This window comes from Podarcis tiliguerta (assembly GCF_965153285.1).
Source record: "Podarcis tiliguerta genome assembly, chromosome: 2".
Lineage (NCBI taxonomy): Eukaryota > Metazoa > Chordata > Lepidosauria > Squamata > Lacertidae > Podarcis > Podarcis tiliguerta.
This window is the reverse complement of record NC_139535.1, coordinates 111,921,312-111,948,049: the sequence shown is the minus strand read 5'-3', so window position 1 is coordinate 111,948,049 and position 26,738 is coordinate 111,921,312. Positions and strand designations below refer to the sequence as shown.

At 48.8% G+C, this 26,738-nt stretch overlaps 2 protein-coding genes across 2 annotated transcripts in view; both read left to right on the top strand.

Moving 5' to 3' along the window:
• Positions 1-26,738, top strand: part of CSAD (cysteine sulfinic acid decarboxylase) — a 742,174-nt gene that overhangs the window by 489,419 nt on the left and 226,017 nt on the right. The window lies entirely within an intron of this gene.
• The window catches only part of RARG (retinoic acid receptor gamma), a 122,930-nt gene continuing 118,787 nt past the window's right edge, over positions 22,596-26,738 (top strand). Inside the window, exon 1 of the mRNA XM_083427773.1 lies at positions 22,596-22,922. The gene's annotated coding sequence lies outside the window, so the exon portion shown is untranslated. The remainder of the gene's footprint in view (positions 22,923-26,738) is intronic.

The window sequence follows — 26,738 nt, the reverse complement described above, 5'->3', positions numbered from 1 at the left end:
ACGAGAACAGAAATCGTGCAGCAGCGGTGGAGTGGCAGCAGGAGGCCCCATTAGCTAAAGTGGTGCTTCGGGTTAGGAACAGTTTCAGGTTAAGGACGGACCTCTGGAATGAATTAAGTTCTTAACCCGAGGTACCACTGTATCTAGCTGCTCAGAGGGAATTTATTGTCCCATGACTCTAATTTGGAAATTATTCCAGAACTTTGTCCCACTGGTTAGAATCCCACTTCTTATTTTCAGTCTGAATTTATTCAGAGCCCATGTTTAATGTGTATCGACGCAGAACAGTAAACCAGAACTTGAGGGTTTAATGTGGGGCCTGTCACAAGATCATTTAATGCGAGATATCCCTTTATATCCATCCTTTTGCCACCAGTTACTTGAATTTTGGGGAAAAGGTTTTCTCTCTCTTCTTTTGTGTCTTGTTTACCAAAGTAATGGGATGGGACAGTCGAAGCTTTATTTAGGACTGACAAAACAATTTACGTGATCGGTGACGGGGGTGGGAAGGACACAGTAGCCCTTGCAGTCCTGTGGTAAACCTTTAGTAAGACTCTTGCCACATTTGCACCATACACTTAAAGCACCATAATACCACTTCAAACAGTCATGGCGTCCCGCAAAGAATCCTGGGAGCGATGGTTTGTTAAAGCTGCTGAGAGTTGTTAGGAGGCAGAGTCACAATTCTCAGAGTGGTGAAACAATCAGTCCCTCTTCGCAGGGAACTCTGGGAATTGTAGCTCTGGGGGGGGGGGGGTGTTATGTACTGAGTTGAATAGGATCCAAAATGCAGCAGTCTGATTGGTCCTAGAACAATAGGATTCAGAATGCAGCAGTCTGATTGGCCCTAGAACAATAGGATTCAGAATGCAGCAGTCTGATTGGTCCTAGAACAATAGGATTCAGAATACAGCAGTCTGATTGGTCCACAGGAGTCACCCATTCCAGCTCCAGGCGGAAGTGAATCTGCAACCTGATTGGCTTACAGGTGAATCCTGGAATTAGCCAATCACGTGGGGCCCAGTGTGTAAATAATGTATTTAAAGCAGACATTCTGAGCAAACTTTCATTTCCTCCTCACCGCTATGAGCTGAATAAAGAGCATGAAATCCACTCTCAACTCTGAGTATATTTCAGAGGGGAAGTGACCCATTCGCCTTAATGGACCACCCACCCCGGGAGAGGGTTTCCCCAGCGCATAAAAATAGTAAGGGGTCAGAATGGCCACTTTCCTCCCTCAGCCCTTCCTCTGCCCTCCATGCCCAGCAGGATTGCATACATTTCTGTCTCTCGAGCAACCAGGGATCCTAGGAAGCAGAGGGCAGTGACCAGGGTCCTGCTGGTGTATTGAAGGGGGTCTGATGCCTACCTTCTCTGCTCAAATGTTCAGTGTTGAGTGCAACTCTTCCCTATCTCTTTACTGCCAAAGTAATCTTGCAATGGGACTAGAGGGAGACTCCTCTGAACCCAGTCCCCCTCCCACAGGTGATTAGTTGCCAAGAGCAATAAAAGGGTTCTCCCCATCTTCTGCTACCATGTGGGTAAAAAGGTAAATGGACCCCTGTTCATTAGGTCCAGTCATGGCCGACTCTGGGTTTGCAGCACTCATCTCGCTTTATTGGCCGAGGGAGCCGGCATACAGCTTCTGGGTCATGCGGCCAGCATGACTAAGCCGCTTCTGGCGAACCAGAGCAGTGCACTGAAATGCCGTTTACCTTCCCGCCGGAGTGGTACCTATTTATCTACTTGCACTTTGACGTGCTTTTGAACTGCTAGGTTGGCAGGAGCAGGGACCGAGCAACGGGAGCTCACCCCGTCACAGGGATTTGAACCACCAACCTTCTGATCGGCAAGCCCTAGGCTCTGTGGTTTAACCCACAGCGGTAGAAAAGGGCAAATTTCTCTCGGTTTCTCCACCTTCCAACCTTAAGTTTGGTTCTCCACATTTCCACATCAGTTTCTGATGATGATGATTTTAAAACCTGAACATTCATCTTAGTGCAAATTTCTAATAATGTCCACATTTTGCAGGCCATTTTGCCTAATACACATATTTCAGCAGATGAATCTTCCAAGGTTTAATGTCTTTTTGCGTGTTCATTTCACTAACATATCCAGTTTGATGCACATTTTTACTTTACCCATGTGCTTTTGTTGGTACACAGTGCGCAGCTGGAGGACTGCATTGCAAAATTCAGAGATGTGCAAATTTCTAAAGACGGCTGCCTGCTTGTTCGCGTATTGTTTTGAAAAGTGTGAATTAGGCACGTTTGCCTTTCAGTGCAAACTGAATCAAGTTTTTCTCCCCCATCCCTCCTTGTGGATCCCACTCCCCCCCCCGTGCCCCCCCCCCCGGTTTCCATCCACCGGAATCAGCCAGCTTACATGCACAGTACAGATCAGTCTCTTGACGTTCTGGATCGATGGGGCTCATTTGGCCTTGCCACTTATGCCCTTAATCTCCCAGTCATTTTTGTGGCCCTTCCCTGAACTCCTTCCAGTATTTCCTCATTTTTCTTGAAAAGTAGCTGGAATGCCAGGCTCATTTCACCTCTCGCATTTGTATCCCAGTCTTCCTCCCCGGGAGCTAAGTAAGAGCCATGGCTTAATCTTGCAACAGCAGCCCTTGCGGGGAGAGGGAGAGTTGCTTGCCATACGCGCTTAAGTTTGGATTCCCACATTCGAGTCTGACCCTCTGGTGTTTGGGATGGGGGTAGGATGTACAGGGCGAACCTTCCCTTCGCACCGCTGCCATTTCACTCTCGGTCTGCCAAGTCTGCATAGGAATGTGAGAAACTGCTTTCTAACAAGTTAGACCTTTGGTTCCTCTTGCTCAGCATAGTCTCCATGTTGGCAGGCGGTGGATTTCCAGGGTTTTAGACCAAGGGACACGGGTAGCTGTGTGGGTTAAACCACAGAGCCTAAGACTTGCTGATCAGAAGGTTGGTGGTTCGAAGCTCCCGTTGCTTGGTCCCTAGCAGTTCAAAAGCATGTCAAAGTGAAGAGAAGAGGAGGTTAAGGGGTGATATGATAGCCATGTTCAAATATATAAAAGGATGTCACATAGAGGAGGGAGAAAGGTTGTTTTCTGCTGCTCCAGAGAAGCGGACACGGAGCAATGGATACAAACTACAAGAAAGAAGATTCCACCTAAACATTAGGAAGAACTTCCTGACAGTAAGAGCTGTTCGACAGTGGAATTTGCCACCAAGGAGTGTGGTGGAGTCTCCTTCTTTGGAGGTCTTTAAGCAGAGGCTTGAGAACCATATGTCAGGAGTGCTCTGATGGTGTTTCCTGCTTGGCAGGGGGTTGGACTCGATGACCCTTGTGGTCTCTTCCAACTCTATGATTCTATGATTCTATGATTCTATGATTCTATGATTCTATGATTCTAAAGTGCAAGTAGATAAATAGGTACTGCTCCAGCGGGAAGGTAAACGGTGTTTCTGTGTGCTGATCTGGTTTGCCAGAAGCGGCTTAGTCATGCTGGCCACATGACCCGGAAGCTGTACGCCGGCTCCCTCGGCCAATAAAACGAGATGAGCGCTGCATCCCCAGAGTCGGCCACGACCGGACTTAATGGTCAGGGGTCCCTTTACCTTCACCTAGGCAACCTAAGGCCCGGGGGCCTGATGCAGCCCAATTGCCTTGTCAATCCAGCCCGTGGACCTTGAGGTATGAGACTCTCTGAGGTTAGTGATGAAGGAAACACACTTTGCGCCTGCTTAGGGGCATTCTCACGAGTTCATTCTCACTGGCGGGGTCCTGCCAGTGAGATGTTACAGGTGGCTACTAGGGGAGAGCCTTTTCGGTGGCGGCACCTCAGTCCTGTTATTCCCTCCTCAGAGAGACGCGCTTGGTGCCTACTTGTGGGCTGGTTTAAATCTGGTTTAAATCTGGTTTTGAACTCCGACTCCCTTAATCCCTGAACACTGGTTAGGCTGCGGAGAGTTGTAGTCAAAAACATCTGGAAGGTGTCAGGTTGGGAAAGGTGGATTTAAGGATTTAAATTCTATTTAAATCTGCGACTTCAATTTTAGTCTATTGAAACTGTTAAGCTGCCCAAATAATGTTGCTGTCTAGTGCCTGGCGTTCAAAGCAGTTATTGGGGCTGCATGCATGCAAGCCCTGGCAAAAATGCAAGCTTTGCCACCTAGTAAAGGAAGCATTCTAGCTCAGGGGTGAAACCAGGGGCAGGCAACCTAAGGCCCGGGGGCCGGATGCGGCCCAATCGCCTTCTCAATCCGGCCTGCGGACGGTCTGGGAATCAGCATGTTTTTACATGAGTAGAATGTGTGCTTTTATTTAAAATGCATCTCTGGGTTATTTGTGGGGCAATCAAGCTTTCAGTGTTGTTTGTATCTGCAGATGTTTTGGGGTGAGCGTACCGCTTCCTTTCCAATCCGTGCATGTTCCGTAACTTCCTGCTGGAATCCTGTTGCTTTTTACACCACAAGTGTTTTGGGGGGTTTTTTTGTGCAAGAGTGCCCCAACATATGGCAATAATGCGGTAACATTGGGTAAGCATCATAGGACGGCAAATAATGTGGAATGCTGCAGTATACCCCCCCCCCGCCACCACTTTTATTGCACAAACGACATGTTGCAGAATATGCCTCCGAAAGAACAACAGCATACAGACCCAGGCTGGACGAGGGATTTGATCCCTACACCAAAGGTAAATGTAAAGGGACCCTTGACCATTAGGTCCAGTCGCAGATGACTCTGGGGTTGCGGCGCTCATCTCGCTTTATTGGCCAAGGGAGCTGGCATACAGCTTCCGAGTCATGTGGCCAGCATGACTAAGCCGCTTCTGGTGAACCAGAGCAGCGCACGGAAACACCATTTACCTTCCCGCTGGAGCGGTACCTATTTATCTACTTGCACTTTGACGTGCTTTTGAACTGCTAGGTTGGCAGGAGCAGGGACCGAGCAGCGGGAGCTCACCCCGTTGCGGGGATTCGAACCGCCGACCTTTTGATCGGCAAGCCCTAGGCTCTGTGGTTTAGACCACAGCGCCACCCGCATCCCTCCCTACACCATAGTGGTGTAGTTAATAAAGTTCAGTGGGACAACCTGGGTTCAATCTCCACACAATCCTTAATCTCACCATATGATTTTCTGACGGCTGCATCTTAGCCTAGGCTATGCCATAGGATGGTTGTGAGGAAAACATGGTGCAAATTGCTGTACTGGACACACTGAGCTCCTTGGAAAGACCTCCTCCTGTAGCAGGGCTGGGCTGGGCTGCCTTAAGGCCTGTGGGCTGCCTCTGTTCCTTGAACGCTTTGTTTTGTGGCCTGAAAGTGCTTGTTAAAATCCCAGCATTCGTTTTAGTGCGGATAAAAAAAGGAACTTTCTTGCCCCTGATGGGAACCAACGGAGATGAAAAACAAGCTAAAGAGTTAGAAACGAAAAGGATAATATTATACAATTCTGCAGCGCAAATTTGGAATGTGGTGTCGGGTGCAGAATTTGGCATTCTAAATGCTCATATGATTAGAAAGGAATGGGTACCTCCACACTGGACTTTAATGTGCATCAGGGGCTATTTGTGCCTCAGGTTTTTTGCTAGTATCCACATGACCTCCTCCACATCCAAATGGAAGTCTGTACTTTCCCTCCCAGTGAATTTGGACTTTCCAAATTAGCTGATAATCCAATCAGGGGAAATAATATGACATAAAATGGCTCCAATTCTGACTGTGGTTGCATTGAACTGTACCCTCCACCCGGGGTAGGTGGACATTGTTGAGGTGTGCAACGACATGGCATTCTTGCCACACCCCATGCTTCTATTTTTTCTTCATCACCTGTTTTCCAGCAGCGACCATGCCTAATTCCACCAACTCATGAAGGTAGCTGTTTTGGTTATAATACAGAACATCTGCACCGAAAAACGATAGGGTAGTATTCAACAATATTTTCCTCAGAGTAGACCTATTGCAATTAAGGAACATGAGAAAGGTCCCTTAATTTCAATGTGTCTACTCTTAGTTGAATAAGGTAAAGGCCCCCTGGATGGTTAAGTCCAAAGACAACTATGGGGTTGCGGCACTCATCTCGCTTTCAGGCCGAGGGAGCCGGTGTTTGTCCGCAGACAGCTTTCTGAGTCATGACTAAACCGCTTCTGGCGCAAAGGAACACTGTGATGGAAACCAGAGCGCATGTTTACCTTCCCACCACAGTAGTACCTATTCTACTAGCACTGACAGAGCAGCAGGAGCTTACCCCATTGCGAGGATTTGAACCGCCAAACTTCCAATCGGCAAGCCGAAGAGGTCCAGAGTTTAGACCACAGTGCCACCCTTGTCCCTACATGGATACACATATGCAGAGACGCAATTTAGAGAGGTCAAGGGTGCCCAAGTCCTGCCTATGTAAATCTGTTCTGGGGTCCATGAATTAGAATTATATGTTGTTGTTGTTGTTTAGTCGTCTAGTCGTGTCTGACTCTTCGTGACCCCATGGCCCAGAGCACGCCAGGCACTCCTGTCTTCCACTGCCTCCCACAGTTTGGTCAGACTCATGCTGGTAGCTTCAAGAACACTGTCCAACCATCTCGTCCTCTGTCATTCCCTTCTCCTTGTGCCCTCCATCTTTCCCAACATCAGGGTCTTTTCCAGGGAGTCTTCTCTTCTCACGAGGTGGCCAAAGTATTGGAGCCTCAGCTTCAGGATCTGTCCTTCCAGTGAGCGCTCAGGGCTGATTTCCTTCAGAATGGAGAGGTTTGATCTTCTTGCAGTCCATGGGACTCTCAAGAGTCTCCTCCAGCTCCAGAATTCAAAAGCATCAATTCTTCGGCGATCGGCCTTCTTTATGGTCCAGCTCTCACTTCCATACATCACTACTGGGAAAACCATACCTTTAACTATACGGACCTTTGTTGGCAAGGTGATGTCTCTGCTTTTTAGGATGCTGCCTAGGTTTGTCATTGCTTTTCTCCCAAGAAGCAGGCGTCTTTTAATTTCGTGACCATGGGCATTGGAAGGATCACCTTCTGCCGGTCAGGAGAGCTTGGGGTGGGTAGTGTGTGGGATCAGACTTGGCCAGGAGCCTGGCAGGCCTCCTGCTGTCAGGCGGATGATTTACATCATGAATGCCCTTTTTGTTCCGGCGGCATTTCCCCTCGGGCGCGGCGCTGCGTCCTGGAGAAGAAGCCCATGTTGACGATAGCTTGTCTTGATGGGGCTCATGTGGGCTCCCATTGTATAGCTGTCTCTTGCCCTTAACCCTTTGCTCAGAAGAAAGAGTGGCCAATTAAGAAGGGGGGGGGGGAGGGAAGCAGGCTTTGTGTGCAGGGTATAAGCCAGGAACAAGCATACCCTGCCACCCACAGATTTGTCTTTCATAGTACGTAGCAGGCCTGTAGCCAAAACCAGTGGCGTAGCGTGGGGGGTGCAGGGGGGGCCGGGCGCACCGGGCGCAACATCTGGGGGTTAGGGTTAGGGGGCGCAAATCCACGGGTTAGGGGGCGCAAATTACTTGCTTGCCCCGGGTGCTGACAACCCACGCTACGCCACTGGCCAAAACACAGCAAGGGAACAGAACCAAGGGGACTCGCAGTTTGCATGCCACGCAGTCAAGGATCCTGACACTGAGTCTCATCTTGCTAGAACAGGAATTACCACAGATCAACCTGGAATCTACCAGGTGCCTTGTACACCTTGTGTGACCAAATGCAGTTGGTTATTCCAAGGTCTGTGTGACGAGGAAAACAACAAATATGCTGTAGAAAATCTGTTGTTGTTGCATACCCTCCAACATTTAACTGATGAAAGTAGGGACATCCTATTCAATAATAACGGGTGGCGCTGTGGTTTAAACCACAGAGCCTAGGACTTGCCAATCAGAAGGTCGGCGGTTCAAATCCCCGCGACGGGGTGAGCTCCCGTTGCTCGGTCCCTGCTCCTGCCAACCTAGCAGCTCGAAAGCATGTCAAGTGCAAGTAGATAAATAGATGGGACCAAGCACCTTCTCTGGTGGGAAGGTAAACGGCGTTTCCGTGCACTGCTCTGGTTCGCCAGAAGCGGCTTATTCATGCTGGCCACATGACCAGGAAGCTGTACGCCGGCTCCCTCGGCCAATAAAGCGAGATGAGCGCCACAACCCCAGAGTCAGACATGACTGGACCTAATGGTCAGAGGTCCCTTTACCTATTCAATAATAATAATAATAATAATAATAATAATAATAATAATAATATTTCTACCTTGGCCAACTAACTGAGTGCTTCCAACATATATAAAAACATGACAAAACATTAAATATTTTTTTAAAAAAACCCTTCCCTATACTGAGCTGCCTACAAATGTCTTCTAAAAGTTGTATAGTTACTTACCTTCTTGGCTTGGGGGTCACATAACTCCAGACCCTCCAACATTTTTCTGATTTAAATAGGGACGTCTTAAGGAAAAGCGGGACATTCTGGGACCAAATCAGAAACTGGGACGGTTTTGTAAATCTGGGACTGTCCTCGGAAAAGAGGAACACTTGAAGGGCCTGTTGTTGTTATCAGTGCTATTTTTTGTAGAAAAAGAGGTGCCGGGACTCACCATGAACGCCTCCCTTGTTTTCTTGTTTGCAAGCTCTGCACTGCTAATGAGCTGTCTATGGCCCTCCACGCTCCTCTTGAGTTACTTTCTCCCAAGCAACAACTGCGCACGCAGTCACTAATGGCACTTACTTGAGAGGTGCTGGAACTGAGTTCAGGGGAGCAGGGAGCCATGATGATGATGATTAGGTTCACTCCATGTATTTTGAGATTCTTGTCCTTTATCAATGGGATTTATTTTTAGTGGTCCTTTCATAAGAAACAGATTATTTCCTGGGGGGGGGGGGTGTCTGCTTTTTTTGTCCTGCACAAATTAGGCCTCTTTAATCATATATCTATATCTGCTTCTACTATACCAGTAGTTTTTATCCTTTTTGGAGTTCGTGGACCTTTGGGAGAATCTGTTGAAAATTATGGACCCTGCCTCAGAAAAATGCACATACATACAACTTTTTGCATGGCATTTATTTTATTGTACGGGGGTGTGTTCACGCACCCTGTTCACGTACTCCCCGAAACTCATCCCGTACATGGGCCACATGTTAACAACCCCTGTTCTATACACATGCTTATATAATATGTACACAAACATGCCATTCACATACAGGCCAGGAGTTGGGTTGCAGTCTGCACATTCTCAGATGACTCTTCCTAACCATGTCGCATTTTCTAGGCCCAGTCCCTGACTGAAGTTAACCCTTGTTTCCCATCCTACAGATCCTGGTACCCTCCAGGTGTTTATTTACTTAACTTCTGTGTAGTGTTACCAAGCATCCTGCCCCATAAGGCAGAGAGCCACTGTTATGTACTGAGTTGAATAGCATCCAAAAGGCAGCAGTCTGATTGGTCCTAGAACAGTGGGACTCAGAATGCAGCAGTCTGATTGGTCCTAGAACAATAGGGTCCAGAATGCAGTAGTCTGATTGGTCCACAGGAGCCACCCAATCCAGCTCCAGGTGGAAGTGAATCCGCAACCTGATTGGCCTTCAGGTGAATCCCGGATTTAGCCAATCACGTGGGGCCCATTATGTAAATAATGTATATAAAGCAGACATTCTGGGGGAACTTCCATTCTTCCTCACCACTATGAGCTGAATAAAGAGCATGAAATCCACTCTCGACTCCGAGTATATTTCAGCCACTGACCATGCTGGCTGGGGATAATGGGAGTAGCATTTCGTAAAGCAACACGTTCCCCAGCCCTGGCCTAGAAGGAGAAGAGAAGTGAAGTGAAATAATTCTCCAATCACACATACAGTTTGAAGCTACAGTTTGCCTCCAACAAGTGATCCCTCAGCCACAACGGTTTCTTTTTGTGTGTGTGGTGGTGGTGGTGATCAATAATTTCAAAGACATCGGAGTGCTCAGGCAAGCCAAACCCCAATTGCATGGACTGTGTGGTTGCTCGTAGGTGAGGGAAACGCACTCTGTATGTTCTCAGAGATAATGTTCCGTTTGCATCTTTGATCTGGCTCAAGAAACAGGTTCTGTCACTCAGCCATGGCTGAAAGAAGACCCCCCCCCCCAATTCTATTCCTCTCCCGCTTGAGGACTGGGGTACCCTTTGCCATTGGGAAACCTGCCTGTGAAAACCAAGAAATCAAAGAATAATTGAAGGATAGGGAAGAATAGAAGCTTGGCATACATATTATTCTACCAAGCGGAGCAGGGTGTGTAAGCGCACAGAACGAGGGGCTCTCTGTGTGCGTTCAGGGAAAAAGTGTTTGGTTACACAGCATGCCGGAAGGCGTGTGCCGCAAATCTGACACAAAGGCCTGCGTGTGTACGCGGAGGAGAACAACTGTGTGTAAAATCGGCATATTTAAACAGGTCTCGCTGTGCAAAATGCTTTGCCCGCCTTCAGCATGTTGGTGGTTGTGGGCACCCCTGTGGAGCATGTCGCTATCATCATCCCCTCTTGCGGAGATGGGGAGTATGGAGGTTGGCAGATGGGTCCGACACTTACCAATGGCTCCTCAGTGAGATCATGGTTGAACTGAGATATATGAAGCCAGGCCCAAGTTGTGTGTGTTTTCTTTAGTGCCATAACTAGTCATGTGTATGTGTTTGGCAGGTTACGTTTCAGCGCTCCCTGCTCCTCTTAAAACCTGCAAGTTGAGAAGGATTGTGAACCTTTGCATAACCTCCGACATTTCTGATGAAAATAGAGACGTCCTAAGAAAATGCAGAGGGACGCGGGTGGCTCTGTGGGTTAAACCACAGAGCCTAGGGTGTGCTGATCAGAAGGTCAGCGGTTTGAATCCCCGTGATGGGGTGAGCTCCCATTGCTCGGTCCCTGCTCCTGCCAACCTAGCAGTTCGAAAGCATGTCAAAAGTGCAAGTAGATAAATAGGTACCGCTCCGGCGGGAAGGTAAACAGCGTTTCCGTGCGCTGCTCTAGTTCGCCAGAAGCGGCTTGGTCATGCTGGCCACATGACCCGGAAGCTGTACGCCAGCTCCTTCGGCCAATAAAGCGAGATGAGCGCCGCAACCCCAGAGTGGGTCACGACTGGACCTAATGGTCAGGGGTCCCTTTACCTTTAAGGAAATGCAGAACATTCTAGGATCAAGTCTGAAACTGGGACGGCTTCTGTAAATCTGGGGCTGTCCCTGGAAAATAGGGAAACTTGGAGCGTCTGTTAGGGGTCCGGGTACTGAAATTTCCACTGCTCAGTTTTTACTTGTGTAAAAAACAACTCCAGTCTGTTTCTGTCCGTTGTTATGCGCCTCTGTTTTCCTCCTTCCCCATCAGGTGATTTCAGTCCCTGAATGTGCTTCGCTGTGTTAGGCTGCATTAATAGGGCCAGTGGAAATGCCTAGCTTGCTGCCCTGAGTGAGCCTCTTGGCAATAAAAAGCAATTCAACATTATTTTTATAGTTGCCTGGGATATTTTTATAATTTTTATTTCGTAAAATGTACACACCACTTGGTTGTTGTTTTTTATATATATAAAAACCCTCAAAGAAGGTAAAACAATAAAATTATCAACTAGAAGACTTGAAAACAATAATTTAAGACTTTTGAAAAGTTAAAATAACAACAAACAGATTAAAACACACATCAATTTTTGAAATACCTGGGTAGGCTTGTCTTGTTGTAGGATAAATGATTACTGTTTTGTGTTGAAGGCAAGTGATCCTACCACCCCACCCTAGTTGCTGTAGAAATCAGATCTTTCTCCATTCTCTCTTCAGTTAAGCAAGTAAGAGGCATCCTCACAATTCAGATGAGTGTAGCCTAGAAAAAGGGGTGTGGCCTGGGAAGGAGGCGTGGCCTGGAGAAAGTACCACAGACCAGATTTGAAGGTCTGGAGGGCCACATATGGCTCCCCAAGTCTGTGATTCTCCACTCCTGTGTTACAGATTCTTCTTCTTCTTCTTCTTCTTCTTCTTCCTCTTCTTCTTCCCCTCCTCCTCCTCCTCCTCCTCCTCCTCCTCCTCCTTCTTCTTCTTCTTCGTCTTCTTCGTCTTCTTTGTCTTCTTCTTCGTCGTCTTCTTCTTCTTCTTCTTCTTCTTCTTCTTCTTCTTCTTCTTCCATTATACAGTGGTGCCCCACAAGACGAATGCCTCAGAAGACGAAAAACTCGCAAGACGAAAGAGTTTTCCGTTTTCTGAGTTGCTTCGCAAGACGGATTTCCCTATGGGCTTGCTTCGCAAGACGAAACATCTTGCGCCTTTTTTTTTAAACCGCCAATGCATTCCTATGGGAAACCATCAATACACATTGGTGCTTCGCAAGACGAAAAAACTCGTAGAATGAAAAAACTCGCAGAACGAATTAATTTCGTCTTGCGGGGCACCACTGTATTGTGCCCCCAAAGGGCATGGCACACATCACAGGACAGTTCCTTGCCCCAAGGAGCTTACAATCGAAAATGCCCCCCCCCCCCAAGGGAGATTAAAGATGTTAAAGGGAGAATGATGAACACAGTGGCTAAACTGGGAAATAGTATGTGTCTGAGTTGCCTACACCAAAGTGTGTTTATGTGGACTAAGTGGTTGCTCCAAAGGTTGTGTGGCAAAGGTAGTTTTTGAGGTGGAACGTAATAGAGGAGAAAGAAGTTTCATCCCACAGGCATTCTTGGAGGCAGCTGCAAACAGAGGGAAAGCGCAGAGTTGGCTGAAGAAGGAGGTAGGAAGCTTTCTGGCAACTGAGGGAAAGGCTGCTAGAGGAGCAAAGGTTGCGCCCAGAGTTTTTGACCACATCCAGGAAGTGTAAGTGGGTTCAGTAGACCAAAAGGTGACCTTGGGTCTGGATGGCCTGAGTTCAGGTTCTGCCTCTGCTGTGTACAGTCACTCTCTTTTACAAGGAGTGAGATCAGGAAGATCATCCCACTTATCTCTGGTGTCATCAAGAGCATTTGGTTTACGCAGAGTGTAAGCTGCTGAAATATCTCTCACCTCTTAGCTTCCTTTCTGGAAAGGTTTAGCATAGGAAAATTTAGTGCAGGGCGGTTGTGAAATGCACGGGAGCTGGGCCAGGAAACCCTAGGGACTGGTGCCTTTGTATATATGTGCACTTACCGTATTTTTCGCTCTATAAGATGCACTTTTCCCCTCCTAAAAAGTAAGGGGAAATGTGTGTGCGTCTTATGGAGCGAATGCAGGCGGGAGGCTCTGCTCAGCGCTCCCTTTAAAGAGAGGTGTGGAGTGTGTGTGCGGCTCTTGTGGGCTTTCCCCTGAGGAGGAAGAAAGGCTGCCCTTCTCCCTCCTCGGGGAAAAGCCCCCAAGAGCCGCACACACACTCTGCACGCTCTTTAAAGGGAGTGCGGCTCTTGGGAGAGCCTTAGCCATGCGCAGCCTCTCCCAAGCAGCGGATGAAGTCTCCCAGGCTCTCTTAAGCACCACACTACACTGACGGTCAGTGTGGCTGTCTGCTTTCAGTTGAGGAAGCCTCCATCTGAAAAAAACATGTTGTTGTTTAGTTGTTTAGTCACGTCCGACTCTTCGTGACCCCATGGACCAGAGTACACCAGGCACTCCTCTCTTCCATTGCCTCCCGCAGTTTGGTCAAACTCATGCTGGTAGCTTTGAGAACACTGTCCAACCATCTCGTCCTCTGTCGTCCCCTTCTCCTTGTGCCCTCCATCTTTCCCAGCATCAGGGTCTTTTCCAGGGAGTCTTCTCTTCTCATGAGGTGGCCAAAGTCTCAGCTTCAGGATCTGTCCTTCTAGTGAGCACTCTGATTTCCTTCAGAATGGATAGGTTTGATCTTCTTGCAGTCCATGGGACTCTCAAGAGTCTCCTCCAGCACCATAATTCAAAAGCGTCAATTCTTCAGCGATCAGCCTTCTTTATGGTCCAGCTCTCACTTCCATTGATAAAAAAGAAGAGAATTAAAAAAAACATAAAAGAGAGCTATTTGTGTGCGTTGGGCTTGTTTTGCGGGGTTGTGTTTGTACGCCTGGGCTTCCTGTGTGTAATGGTGTACCACGCATGTGCTTTGTGCGTGTGGATGTGTGTTGTTGGGTGTGACTCTCTGAGCAAACGGCATGTACCGCTTGTGTGCTGTGCCTCCCCATCTTGAATGGATTAGGCATCAGTGACGCCAGCTGAGCCCAACCCGGCCCCACACTTCCCTTGGCTGGCTGGAGTGGGAGGGGGGAGGAGAGGGAAGGAGGAGGGGAGGTGGAAATCAGGGGTGCAGTGCCTGAAGATTTTGCTGGCAGCCTTCCACTGTAAAAACATCAGCTGCTCCAGCCTCTCGCCTCCATGTCCCACACCAACCCATCCCCTTTTTTTTTGCCAAAGAACAGTGCCCAGTTCTGCAAAGGCAGGGCCTGGAGCTGAGGGAAGCAGCGCCGCCTCTCCCTGCCTTCTCTCTGTGGTTTCTCCACTTCTTTGAGATTCTGGAATTAAGAGCCAGCAAAAAGGCACAAGCCTCTCTCTCCCCCCACCACACTCCCAAGAGAGGCTTGTGCAGATGGAAGTCAGCTTTCTTCAGAGTTGCCAATTTAACTGGTTTGAAGCAGGGTGTTCTGTATGTGGTACCTCGGGTTGCATACGCCTCAGGTTACAGACTCTGCTAACCCAGAAATAGTGCTTCAGGTTAAGAACTTTGCTTCAGGATGAGAACAGAAATTGTGCTCCGGCGGCGCAGCAGCAGCAGCGGGAGGCCCCATTAGCTAAAGTGGTGCTTCAGGTTAAGAACAGTTTCAGGTTAAGTACGGACCTCCGGAACGAATTAAGTACTTAACCTGAAATACCACTGTATATATATGTATATATATATATATATATATATATACACACACACACACACACACACACACACATACACACAGTGGTACCTCGGGTTACAGATGCTTCAGGTTACAGACGCTTCAGGATGAGAACAGAAATCTTGCGGCGGCAGCTACCTGGATACAGTAAATGGATAATCTGCAGGTTTTTAACACACACACAAGCACGTTTTTAATATACAGTGGTACCTCAGGTTAAGAACAGTTTCGGGTTAAGAACCGACCTCCAGAACGAATTAAGTTCTTAACCTGAGGTACCACATTAAAAACCTGCTTGTGTGTGTGTTTACTGTATCTGGGTAGAGCACTCTGGGTCATTCCCCGGAGACCCGAGGTTGAACTCTCTGCCTCATGCCACTGGGCCAGGAAGATGCTCCTGTTCCTGGACCAGAAGAAGTAAAATGAGTTGCTGGTAACAGCCACTGAAAGAGTTGTGTGCTCTCTGTTGTTGGCTCACCATGATAAATCAGAAGGCCCAGCCCTCCCCCTTTCCGCTCTTAAAAACTCTCGGTTGCAATCCAATCATGAGAACTTTTTCTTCTTTCGTTTTCTGGAAAATCAAAATGCTTTCCTTCCCCCTTCTTGCAAGGAGACATGATTCAAATGCTTTACTGTTTGTCAGAAGAAGACATTCTCCTTGATGTTGGCACTTTGCAGGACAGCGTAACAAACATGATAGGTCCCCGCCCTGAGGAGCCGCCAACTGAAATGTTGGCAAACAGAGAAGAAGAAGCAAAAGGGAGAAGAGGGACTCAGGAGCAGCGGGGGATTAGTTAAGGGTTGCCCAACTGCAGTGCAAAGGCTGAGCATATTCTTCAATGGTCAAGCGCTCCCAAAATGCTCATTATTTCAGGCAGAAGAATGAGCAGGAACAGACCCAATCTGGGGCAAGAACGCTCCTTCTCCAGTTTATGGTCTGGCAACCTGTTCTAAGCTCAATCTACATGTTACAGTGAACATGTTTTTCTTCCTCCCCTCCCCAAACTCTGGCAATGCTCAAAGGCACATGACATGATGTCATTTTCACTTGCCAGTTCCCTGCCCCCCTCTCCAAATGGCAGCATCACGTCACACATCTTTAAGTATTATGAGGGAGTTGTGGGCTGGTTCTTTGCAATGCGTGGCTTGGACCCCAGGCTTTGCTTCCAGTTGAAATGACGCCTAAGGGATGGAGCAGAGGGAGAGGGGCAAGGAGAACCCATAACAGCTGTTGTGTGGGGCAGAGAGGACCCCAGAGCATTCAAGTCCTCCCCAGCTTTCTCCTCATGTACTAGTCAGTGGACATCAAAACTTTGCACACAAGTTTTAATTCTGCTGTTTAATCCTGTGGGTGGCTGCAATGTAGATAATTCTCCCTGTGTTTGTGTGTCCAATTCGACTTGACCAACTCCTGGTCCCTTATAGTCCTGTGAATCTATGGAACGTACATTGAATTCATTCTTTCCTCCTTTTTTCCTGGGCGAGACATCACTCCATCTCTCCTGCCCTTCCTTCCCAGGATCAGGAGACATACTTTGGGAGCCTAATCTCTGTGCTAAAGCAATAGCAACATGGAGATGGACTCTCTGGCATCCTGTTCAGTGACTAATTTTGACCTTGGAATCCTATGCAGGCTATTTCCTATAGGTGCAATGCATTTCTATAGGTGCAACACAGTTCTAAGACAACTTTGCATGGGCATCCCGTTTCAGTGTGTGAGTGTTGGGCATGGACAGATTCATATCCCTGCTCAGCTGTGAAACTTTGCGGGTGACCTTAAGCAGCTCTCTATCAGTCAGCCCATTCTCCCCCCAAAGGGGAGTTGTGAGACAAAATTTGGATGCTTCTCTGAGCAACTTGTTGAAAGGCTGGGATAAAATAAATGTGGCATGTATGTCAAAAAAGAAATGGTGCTTGCACATTTTCCAGGGTTTTCCTGTGGTCTAGAAGCTTGCTGTTTTGTTTTTAAAACAGTAGCCCAGATTTTGCTGAAGTTGGTGAGTTCTTTTTTTTTTTTTTTAAAGACATGATGCTTCGCGCTGAGCAGGGTGGCTGAGGCCCTGCAAACTGCCAGAGCTCCTGATTCAAAGTAAGGGGATGGTCCCTAGTCATTGTCCTCTGCTCCAGATTGGGCTGGTGGCCAATTTAATTGCTGACATAACAACAAACTGGTTGCTGACATACAACAAGTCTACGGTCACCACATACACGCAGCGCCATTGATGTGCACACATGGCAAGGAGACGCAAAAAGATGCAGGTTGTACCCAGTGACCCATAGCATTGCACAGAAGCGCGCCCAGTACAACCTGCTTGCAACAAGACATGTACCTGCAGTGGCTGTGCAAAGAGAGTAATGCTCTTGCACACATAATCTAGCACAGATATATTAACGCTAAGCAATTCACTGAACTGCAGTGCATGGTATTGTGTGTGCCTGTACTGAAAAGGATCAAACACTTTCGCATTTGTCTCCCCTCACCCCGCAAACAACCCCTTTGAAGACTTTCATGTTGAACCTGCCTTGCATACCTGCATTTCTGCTTGCATGGAGATGTTGCACTAGTACACTTCAGGCTGGCTTTAGAAGGTGAAGGAATTGTGAGGCAGGGGGCTTCTCCACACATTTCCCCTGCTTTTTCCAGGCATGGTCTGCTCTTTAAAGCTCTCTGTCCAAGTACCCCCCCTTTTTTTTTTTGCTCTGGAGTTTCCCCCATAAAACCCTGCTCTTTAAAGTTGAATCAGAACAAATGGCAATCCACAGAAAACCCTTTTGCTCCATTTGAGCGCCAAAGAGCAGGTTTTCATGGGGAAAGCTCCGGGAGGGGTGGGAATGCTTGGACGTGGAGCTTTAAAGTGCAGACCTATGCCTGGAGTGAGTGGAAGAAAGGTTTGTGTGGATAAGCCCACAATCCGGCTCTTCTTCAACCCTTCACAGAGCTGGTGATAAGCAGTCTGAGGCATAATGTAGCTCTTCTGGCAGCTATAGATGGTTGGGAGATGGCCCGATGGAAAGTTCGTGGGTTGAGAGGGAGTGTCTCCCACAGAAATGTGGAAACCAGGAAGCTCTCCCTGCAGTCCAGCCTCTAGGCTTGGGAAGGGACCTGACGTTCTGTAACATCAGATTACTTGAGCATCCCACAGAGAGAAGACAAGCTCTGTTGCCTGCTCAAACTAGAGCATATTTTTGTTTTCACAGTAAATTGGCCTGAACTTCACGGTTCTGTCACGGCCTGGGACTGAAACATTTCATGTGCCTCTTATGGTCATGGTTTGGTCTCTTTAATCCTGCTGTGTTGGAGTCATATGGGGACAAAGAGGCAGGCAGGGTGGGCATGCTGGACTCCCACCTTGGAGACATTCAGCAGCAACCAGATCACAACTTCTCCCTGCCTCCCTTTCTTCTTGGACTGTTTTTTTATCCACCATGACATTCTGGGGGCCATTTTGAGATTCGAGAAGTGGCCGGCGGGTACAGTACCAGAAGTTCTTCCCTCTGGGCTCCAGTTCACACGATCGGACTAACAAAGAAAATGTGGTTTGAATGGGCCTACCACAGAGCCTAGGACTTGCCGGTCAGAAGGTCGGCTGTTCGAATCCCCGTGACAGGGTGATCTCCCGTTGCTCAATCCCAGCTCCTGCCAACCTAGCAGTTCGAAAGCACGTCAAAGTGCAAGTGGATAAATAGGTACTGCTCCGGCGGGAAGCTAAATGGTCTTTCCGTGAGCTGCTCTGGTTCGCCAGAAGTGGCTTAGTCATGCTGTACAACGGCTCCCTCGGCCAATAAAGCGAGATGAGCGCTGCAACTCCAGAGTCGGTCACGACTGGACCTAATGGTCAGGGGTCCCTTTACCTTTACATTGTGCTGAAGCATATGCTGAAGTACTTGTGGGATTGCTTCAGTGGGACAACCTGCCCAAACTTCTCCTGTTTGCAGAATGAGAGTAGCAGAAACCTAGCATGAGCAGGCTTGATAGGATGAAAGCCAGGAAGAATGTCATGGCCAGACTGTTAGCACAGCAACCAAGGCCAGCTGCTTTGCAAAGGGTCGAAGTCAGGCAGTCATTGCGAGCAACACAGAGATCAAAAAGGGGTGAACCAGTAGCCCAGCTAAGATCCAAGAGCTAGATTGGAATCTTTGGGAAGTAAACAGCGGAGAGCTTAGGAAATCGAACAGCAATGCACAGAGAACACACTGGTGACAGGAGAGTCTTCTTGTTGGAACAGGCACTCTCTCTAGCTGATAAGCTATTTGGGGGTGGGGGAGAGGCAACCAGTTCAGCCAGGATTGCTCAAGCCCATCGGGTCAGGTTGGAGGCTGCCTCTGTTCTCACATCCAGCCACCAGCTGAAGGCAGCTGCGCCCTCTACTCTTCCCATGTCAGGGGTGGGGAGCCTCAGACCCTCAGGGCCAAAACAGCTCCTTTTTTCTGGCCCTTCAGGAGTCTTTCCAGGCCACAGCACGTTCCCTTCTGCACCCTCCTTGAGTGCCTTTGCCCAGGTGGAATTTGTCATTGAACTCTGGTGATGCCTTTTGCTTGCCTGCGCGGAGGGGAGAGAGAGAGAGAAAGGAGAGAAACAGCAACAGTTGTTGCTCCGCCCACTTTTGCTCCTGGCCCCGCCCACCACAGGCATGTGCCCAGAAGAGAATGTGGCCCTTGGGTTTAAATAGGTTTCCACACCCGGCCCTACATTGAACCTGGGGTTGAGCAACACTTAGTCCGAAAGTTCAAGTCCAGAACCACCTGGACCCCTAGCTCACAGGGTTGTGGCTTGTGCTTTGTGTTTTGGGTAATATAGGGTAGAAACAATTGCAAAGTAATTTTAAAAAACGTTGTAAGAAAGTAGCAGTGGCACGCTTACTTTTCTTCCTCCAGGTTGATTTCTTAGGGTGTGTATGTATTACCATTTACTCTGGCCCCATGGCTGGCTTTGAATCTGTGTACATGTGGTATTACCCACAATGCAGCGCTATCCTGCTGTTTCTTGAGAAGTACTTCTGTCAAACCAGCTTCCATTCGAGAGGGAAATTTCATCCACATTCCCATCACAGTTAAGCTGAGGTGTGCACATTCGAGACGGCCATTGCACATGCTTGGATGACAGCACAGGCGCAGCTGACAGCTTTGCAAATAGGAGTTTGGGGGAGGTTGCGGGGTGAGAACACCAGACAGGTAAAGCACATTGGGTGAGGACATCCCTGTCCCCTCTTTGGTGTGCACAACTGGCAAATCTGACTTGAAAAACAGCGGGTGAGGCCAAAAGAGTCACCGGTGCTTATGAGCGGGTGAGAATATAGGGCACTACCCCCCCCCAACTGTAGTCTCTCATATCATATCCAGTCATGATTGGAGGCTGTGTTCTTCACAAAGAGAACAGGCTTGCTTCTCCCTTGCCAGGACCAACAGATGGCTACTTAAACCATGAGTAGGCAAACTAAGGCCAGGGGGCCGGATCCGGCCCAATCGCCTTCTAAATCCAGCCCGCGGACAGTCTGGGAATCAGCGTGTTTTTACATGAGTAGAATGTGTCCTTTTATTTTAAATGCATCTCTGGGTTATTTGTGGGGCCTGCCTGGTGTTTTTACATGAGCAGAATGTGTGTTTTTATTTAAAATGCATCTCTGGGTTATTTGTGGGGCATAGGAATTCAGTCCGGCCTCCCACAAGGTCTGAGGGACAGTGGACCGGCCCCCTGCTGCAAAAGTTTGCTGACCCCTGACTTAAACTCTTTATCTATCATGGTCAGAATTTAGCATGTTTCTCCTGCCCCAAAAGTTGGTGCGAGTTTAGCACAGAGGCAAAGGTGGTGAGGAGCGGTGGCTTTGTGGCATTGGTGATTCCTGGCAATTTGCACCGTGCAAGTGGTGGATGACATAAATAATAGCCATCCTGGCAAACATAATGTCGGGTTGCTTGGCCTTCAACTTGATGTACAGTTGATGTGGCACAGTAGTTTCCAAACTTTCTACCTTGAGGGAAGGGCTTGAACAGCTTGTAAAAGGATAGCTCAGTTGGCTAGAGCATGGTGCCGATAACACCAAGGTTGCAGGTTCGATCCCCATATGCGACAGCTGCATATTCCTGCATTGCAGGGGCACTAGATGGTCCTTAGGGTCTCTTCCAACTCTACGATTCTGTGATATCTATGGTCCCAAGTTCCCCGGTCTGGAATGTGGGAGAGCCCCGGCCGTTGGGCTAAATAGGATGGGAGCCACAATCTGCAAGGCAGCTTCCTATATTCTAACCATTTCCACATTGGCTTGCAAACTAAGGAAGCCCTGAGAGGCTGCCAGGGATTGCAGAGTCTTCTGGGATACGTTGTGCAGCACACACCCATTTCACCCAGGTCACTGACTAGACCTCTTCCGACTTGCTGGGAATCACAGGCGGGAAGAGTGTTTTTGAGCTCAGGTTCTTCCTGCAGGCTTTCCATGGACATCCAGATTGGCCACTGCCGGAGCAAGTTGCTTATGTTCTTATACTTTACCATCAACCCATGCAAACTGACATTGCATCATAAAGCAGTCTTGCTGGGACAGACAGCACTGCTAGCTACAAGGATTGTGGGCACAGGTCCATGTGCCTATGCTAATTTATATGTATAGATTCCTCACCAGCACTGTTGTGGGCCCAGCTTCCCTGTGAGCAAGTCTTTTTGAAAAGGGAGGGAAAGGGGCAGAAGAACTGGGCTGCTTACAAACAGCACATCTGAGTGAGATAGGGGGAATGAGAGAGTGAGAGGTGATTCTCAACTCTTGGGAACCGCAGTTTAAGGTGCTGGGAATCTTAGCTCTGTTGGGGATAAGATACAGTTCCCAGGCTTATTTGGGGTGTGTGTGAAATGTGCTTTCAGTGTATGGTGTGTACACAGCCCTTGTGCAAAAGACCTGGGGCTCAGGTCCCCTGGGCCACACTCAGACCCTTGACATTCCTCCATGGGTAAGCAAACTAAGGCCCGGGGGCCAGATCCAACCCAATCGCCTTCTAAACCCGGCCAGCGGACGGTCCGGGAATCAGCATGTTTTTACATGAGTAGAATGTGCACTTTTATTTAAAATGCACCTCTGGGTTATTTGTGGGGCCTGCCTGGTGTTTTTACATGAGTAGAATGTGCACTTTTATTTAAAATGCACCTCTGGGTTATTTGTGGGGCCTGCCTGGTGTTTTTACATGAGTAGAATGTGTGCTTTTATTTAAAATGCATCTCTGGGTTATTTGTGGGGCATAGGAATCCGTTCATTCCCCCCCCCCCAATATAGTCTGGCCCCCCACAAGGTCTGAGGGACAGTGGACCGGCCCCCTGATGAAAACATTTGCTGACCCCTCTCAGTAGATGCACATATAGGTTTGCAAGACAGACAGAGAGAGAGATCACTAGCAGGCAGCAAGCACTCGTTTCTGATTTTCTCAGAGAAACTTCTGCTAAACTTCAGAGGTACGTCATCTTTCCCTGCCACACGGTTTAAAAACTGCACCTGGTAAGGTTCATGCCTTGGAGACTCTGAAATGGCCCCAAACTCTCTCCTAAACGCAGAGCACTAGTTTATGGTTGTGGCAGCAGAAGGGCTAATCCAGAGTTGGTGGGTTGGTCTCTCCTTCCTGGTTTTTTCATATTGAAAAAAAAATAAATCACAAGGAAAACAAGTGTGTCTATCTGTCTGTCCCTCTGTAGGTGAGGTCCGGACTCAGGATGCATCCTTTCCTCCCTCTCTTGATGGAGGAAAGCACTCCGCTCTGTGCCACCGACACAGTCCTGATGTCAAGTCCTTTTGACAAGCTGACAGACGCCTGGGCGCAGGGGGGAGCGGCAGCAGCAGCAGCAGCAGCAGCAGCAGCGAGAGGAGGAGGAGAGAGAAAATATTTTCCGTGTCTTCGCCTGAAGTCATTCTGTGGTTTTTGAAAAAATGTGCTGTATATTTTCAGGGCTGTGTCACATGATCTGCTGGGGTTATGAATAGCCGAGTATAATGATTTCTTAGTGAACGTTAAAAAAAAAAAAAAGAAAAGAGAGAGAGAGAGAGAGTGATTCTCAGCGAGAGGGAGGCTCACACTCGCTCAGGAACAGCAGGGAGAGAGAGACGGGACGTGGAAAGTTCCCCCGGCTCCAGGTGTTTTTCTCTGCGTGTCGAGCCCACTCAGACGACCAGGTGAGTGGGCAGCACGCGGGGCCTGGACGGAAGGCGCGAGAGGTCAGATGGCGAGTTCTGCATCTGGATTTACTTTCCTCGCCACTGCGCCGGCTTTTTGTGGCGCGGGGGGGGGGGGAGCGGGGTGGGTGGACACGTATCTGCTGACTTTTTCTTTTTGACTTCCCGAGGCCTTGAAGTCTGCTGTTCGAAAAGAACTTTTCGCGTGGCGCTGTGGGTGGGGGGGATCGGGCTGCTGGAGCGCGCGCACGTGTGTATGGAGGGAGGGAGAGGAGAGCGGGTGTCTCTCGAGCCGACAGACCTTGGCGACTGCTCGGCGGCCCCACGTGCGAGGCAAGCGACTGAATGGATTCGCGCGCGTGGAGTGTGGCATTGGGGCCGGTGCACGTGTGAGCGGGGCGGAGTGCGTGCAAGGGTATCTCTGCGCGCGTGAGCTGGCTCCACTTGGTGGCCTTCAGTGGTCGCCCTCCTGTGATCCCGCTTAGGGCTTCGAGGGATGTCTTCTCCTGGGGTGTTGCGCTCCTGACCTCTGATCGTGAGAAGGCGCCCTCAGCCAAGGACACAGCTGTGTCAAGAGGGCGCAGGGTGGGCAAACCCCGGGCTGTGTTTTTGCGCACCGCGACGGAGAGGCGCCCTTGCTCCTTTGAACCTGCCTCCTTCTCTCCCCTGCTCCTTCAGCATCTCTGCTCCTGCTCGAACCCGCGTCGTCTGAAGCTGGCCAGCATATGGCGCAGGGGGGCAGGCGGAAGCGGGGGGCGCCGAGCCGCCTTGCCTGGGGCTGCCCACGGCGCTCCTGAGGGAGAGCTGCTTCCCAGCAAGAAAGGCAGGAGGTTCTTCTGAGGGAAGAAGGTTCCAGCTCTGTTTTGGCGGGGACAGCCGGGCAGTGGGTGGAGCGGAAGGGCGATGGGTCTCCAGACGTCTGAGCCATCAGAGGAAGACGGGGCTGATCGAAGGCTGCCTTCTGGAGACTCTTTGTGAAGTTCCGGGGTGCTTTGGACAATATCCCCCCCCTTCTTGCAACCCCCTCCCCCTAAAAATAATAGCCACATGACTTACCAGTGCTCAGTTCTGTGTTGGGTGTGTGGCCTTCCCAGGTAAGCAGTGCCGCCATCTTGGCACCCATTGCCATTCAATTAATTCTTTAATTAACTATTGCGGGGGGTGGTGGTTCAGATCCCGCCATAGCTGTCAACTTTCAGATTTGAAAATAAGGGATCAGCAGCCTCAAAAATAAGGGATCAGCAGCCTCACCTGTCCTGGGAACGGTCTACGGGATATCTAACAATCTGGGATAGCAGCTGGAATAAGGGAATTTCCTGCAAAAAAAGGGAAGGTTGACAGCTATGGATCCCACAGTTGTTCCTTGACCGATTCCTGGTTTATGCCAGGAACAGGGAGAGAGCAAGGAAGCCTTCTTTCGACATCCATAAATCCATCCTGTAGCTGCCATATCACAAAACATCCTGTCCATTCATTTACCTTTCGATTCCCCAATTTTCCTCCCATACAGAGACCTCTGTTGACATCCACACATCCATCCATCTTTAGCTGTTGCCCTAAACCCCAGTCTCTCCCTCACTTTTGTTCTGTGTACAACAACTTGTTGTGTGTTCAAAGAGCCCATCTCGTGTTGCCTGTTGGCTTGGGCTGGACTGGCGATGGCCGTGACTAACATGTCTCTGACCCTGTTCTTGGTCTATTGAATAGGCAAGGACTCTTTGTTACCTTGGTGAGCTTCTCTAGGCGCCAGCATAGCAATGGAGCTCATTCTAAGGCCCAGATGTGTGACCCTCAGTCAAGTACATGGTGACCTCATAGGATTCCAAAAACAGGCAGGTCAGGTTATCTGTATGTTACCCCTCACAGACCTTGAAATCTCTCCCACTCTCTCTCTTGGGCTGTTCTTGTAGATTTACATATTAACCTATGTATGTGAAGCTTTTAGTGGGAACATGGAACCCAGGTACAGTTTGGCTCTTTTAAGTGAGCACCCCCTAAAGGAAAATTTGGGGATTGCTCCATCACTCAACTTCATTTCCCATTGTATCTCTCCTCTTCCTCCTCCCAAGCTTGCAATGCACCTGGGCATCTTCTGCTGTTTGAGGCAGGGTGGGACTATTCTCCCTACTGTAAACATGGAGGAGGAAAGGCTGACAGGTATGCAGCTAAATTGATGTATTGTTCAAGAAGAGCAAGGTCTAGATTCTCCAGGTTGTGCAGATGGAAATACTGTATGGAAAGGAAAACTGATTCCCCTTCCCATCAGGAGTCTCCTTGGTCATAAAATGAGACTACCTTCTCCCTGCCTATTAGCTTGGACCAAAAATGGGCAAGAATTCACCTTGGACTGGAGATGGGCTAGTAGTGTCTTCCAGTCTCTAAGGAACTGGATTTGGGCTCACTTCCAAGACCCAGCAATGAGACATCTTAGCAAAGATGGACTCTTCTTGAATCCCAACTGCGGTTGCTTTTGGTTCTGTGGAATGGAACACTTCCTTGACCTTAGTCATTAGCCAGAACATTTGTCCAAAAATAAACCGTTAAAGAGGTGCAATTAAATTCAGGTTTGTAAATAGCTTCTTGACTGGTTGCCTGTGGTGAGTAGCAAACTGCGTCTAGGCGATCCATGCAGGGAAACATTACAGGTGTTGGGTTTGTCTTGTCTTGTTTTACTTTGTGCTGTAAAGGACCCTCTGGCTGGGTGGGCTAGTAACTTCTGAGGACTTCATTTGCAAGGCTGATCTGACTGCAGATCTCGTTCTGTTCATGATGTCCCTATTACTCTGTGGCCTGCCATGGGAACAACTCACATAACAGAGCAATTTCTCCTACCTTTATGACATCACTTAGCTCAGGGCAGCATATTTGGTGCATTCCTGGCCATGTTATCCTCACAGCAGCCTAGATTAGGCTGAGGGATACTGAAGGTAGTCAAATGAGCTTCATGGCTGAGTGTATCTTGGAACCCAGGTTTTCTGCCTGATCTGGCCCCTTGCTAGTCACTTCAGCTTGGCTGCAGGTGTGTCAGTACTGCTTTTCTTTTAAAGGGATTGATCACATGATGTGAAAACAGTGAGCAGGGGCTGCATATTGCCCCAACACACTTCTGTGTGGTTCTCATTAAAGTTTATTTTATTTAAAAGATGTTTCTAGTTCTCATGACCATGCTGATCTTATCTTCCCCCACTCCCGGCACTCCTTTTCCAAGCCTTATTTCTTCCCCCCTCCCCCTGCTCTAGTTCTGTCCCTCTAATTCAGGGGTGTGCAACCTGTGGCCCTCCAACCCTAGCCGCCACTGGCCACGATCACGGAGTACGAGAATTGTAGTTCAGCGACATGTGGAAGGCCACCAGGTTCCCCACCATTCTGCTAAGGGTTGATAGCTACCATTTGCTTTCTTACGGTGGCTGTTGTTGTTTTTCCCCTGTGTTCCCGGAGACTCCTTTCCCTTGTCATCTGGATCATTTGCTGTGAGCGGAAGCTGCAATTTTGTTCAACCTGCTCTTAGGTGTCCAGAGTTTTAGTGTGAAGTGAAGACAGTGTTCCTTTCCTTTGTGTGTGTGTGTGTGTGTGTGTGTTCTGTGCAACATGCAGCAGGCTGCAGGCACTGGCATGCTAAATAGTAGTAGTCACTGTGGCAGTCGTAGCTATAGAAATAAGTTGCCAAAATTTATTAAGAAGGTATGGTAAACAGCCAGAATTCAGTCCAGTAAAACTTATACAGAATGCAGAGGATTCTGGTAAATGTTGTAGAGCAAGGGTGGCTAACCTTGCCAATAGTCAGGGGTGGTGGGATTGAGAAGTCCACCAATGTCC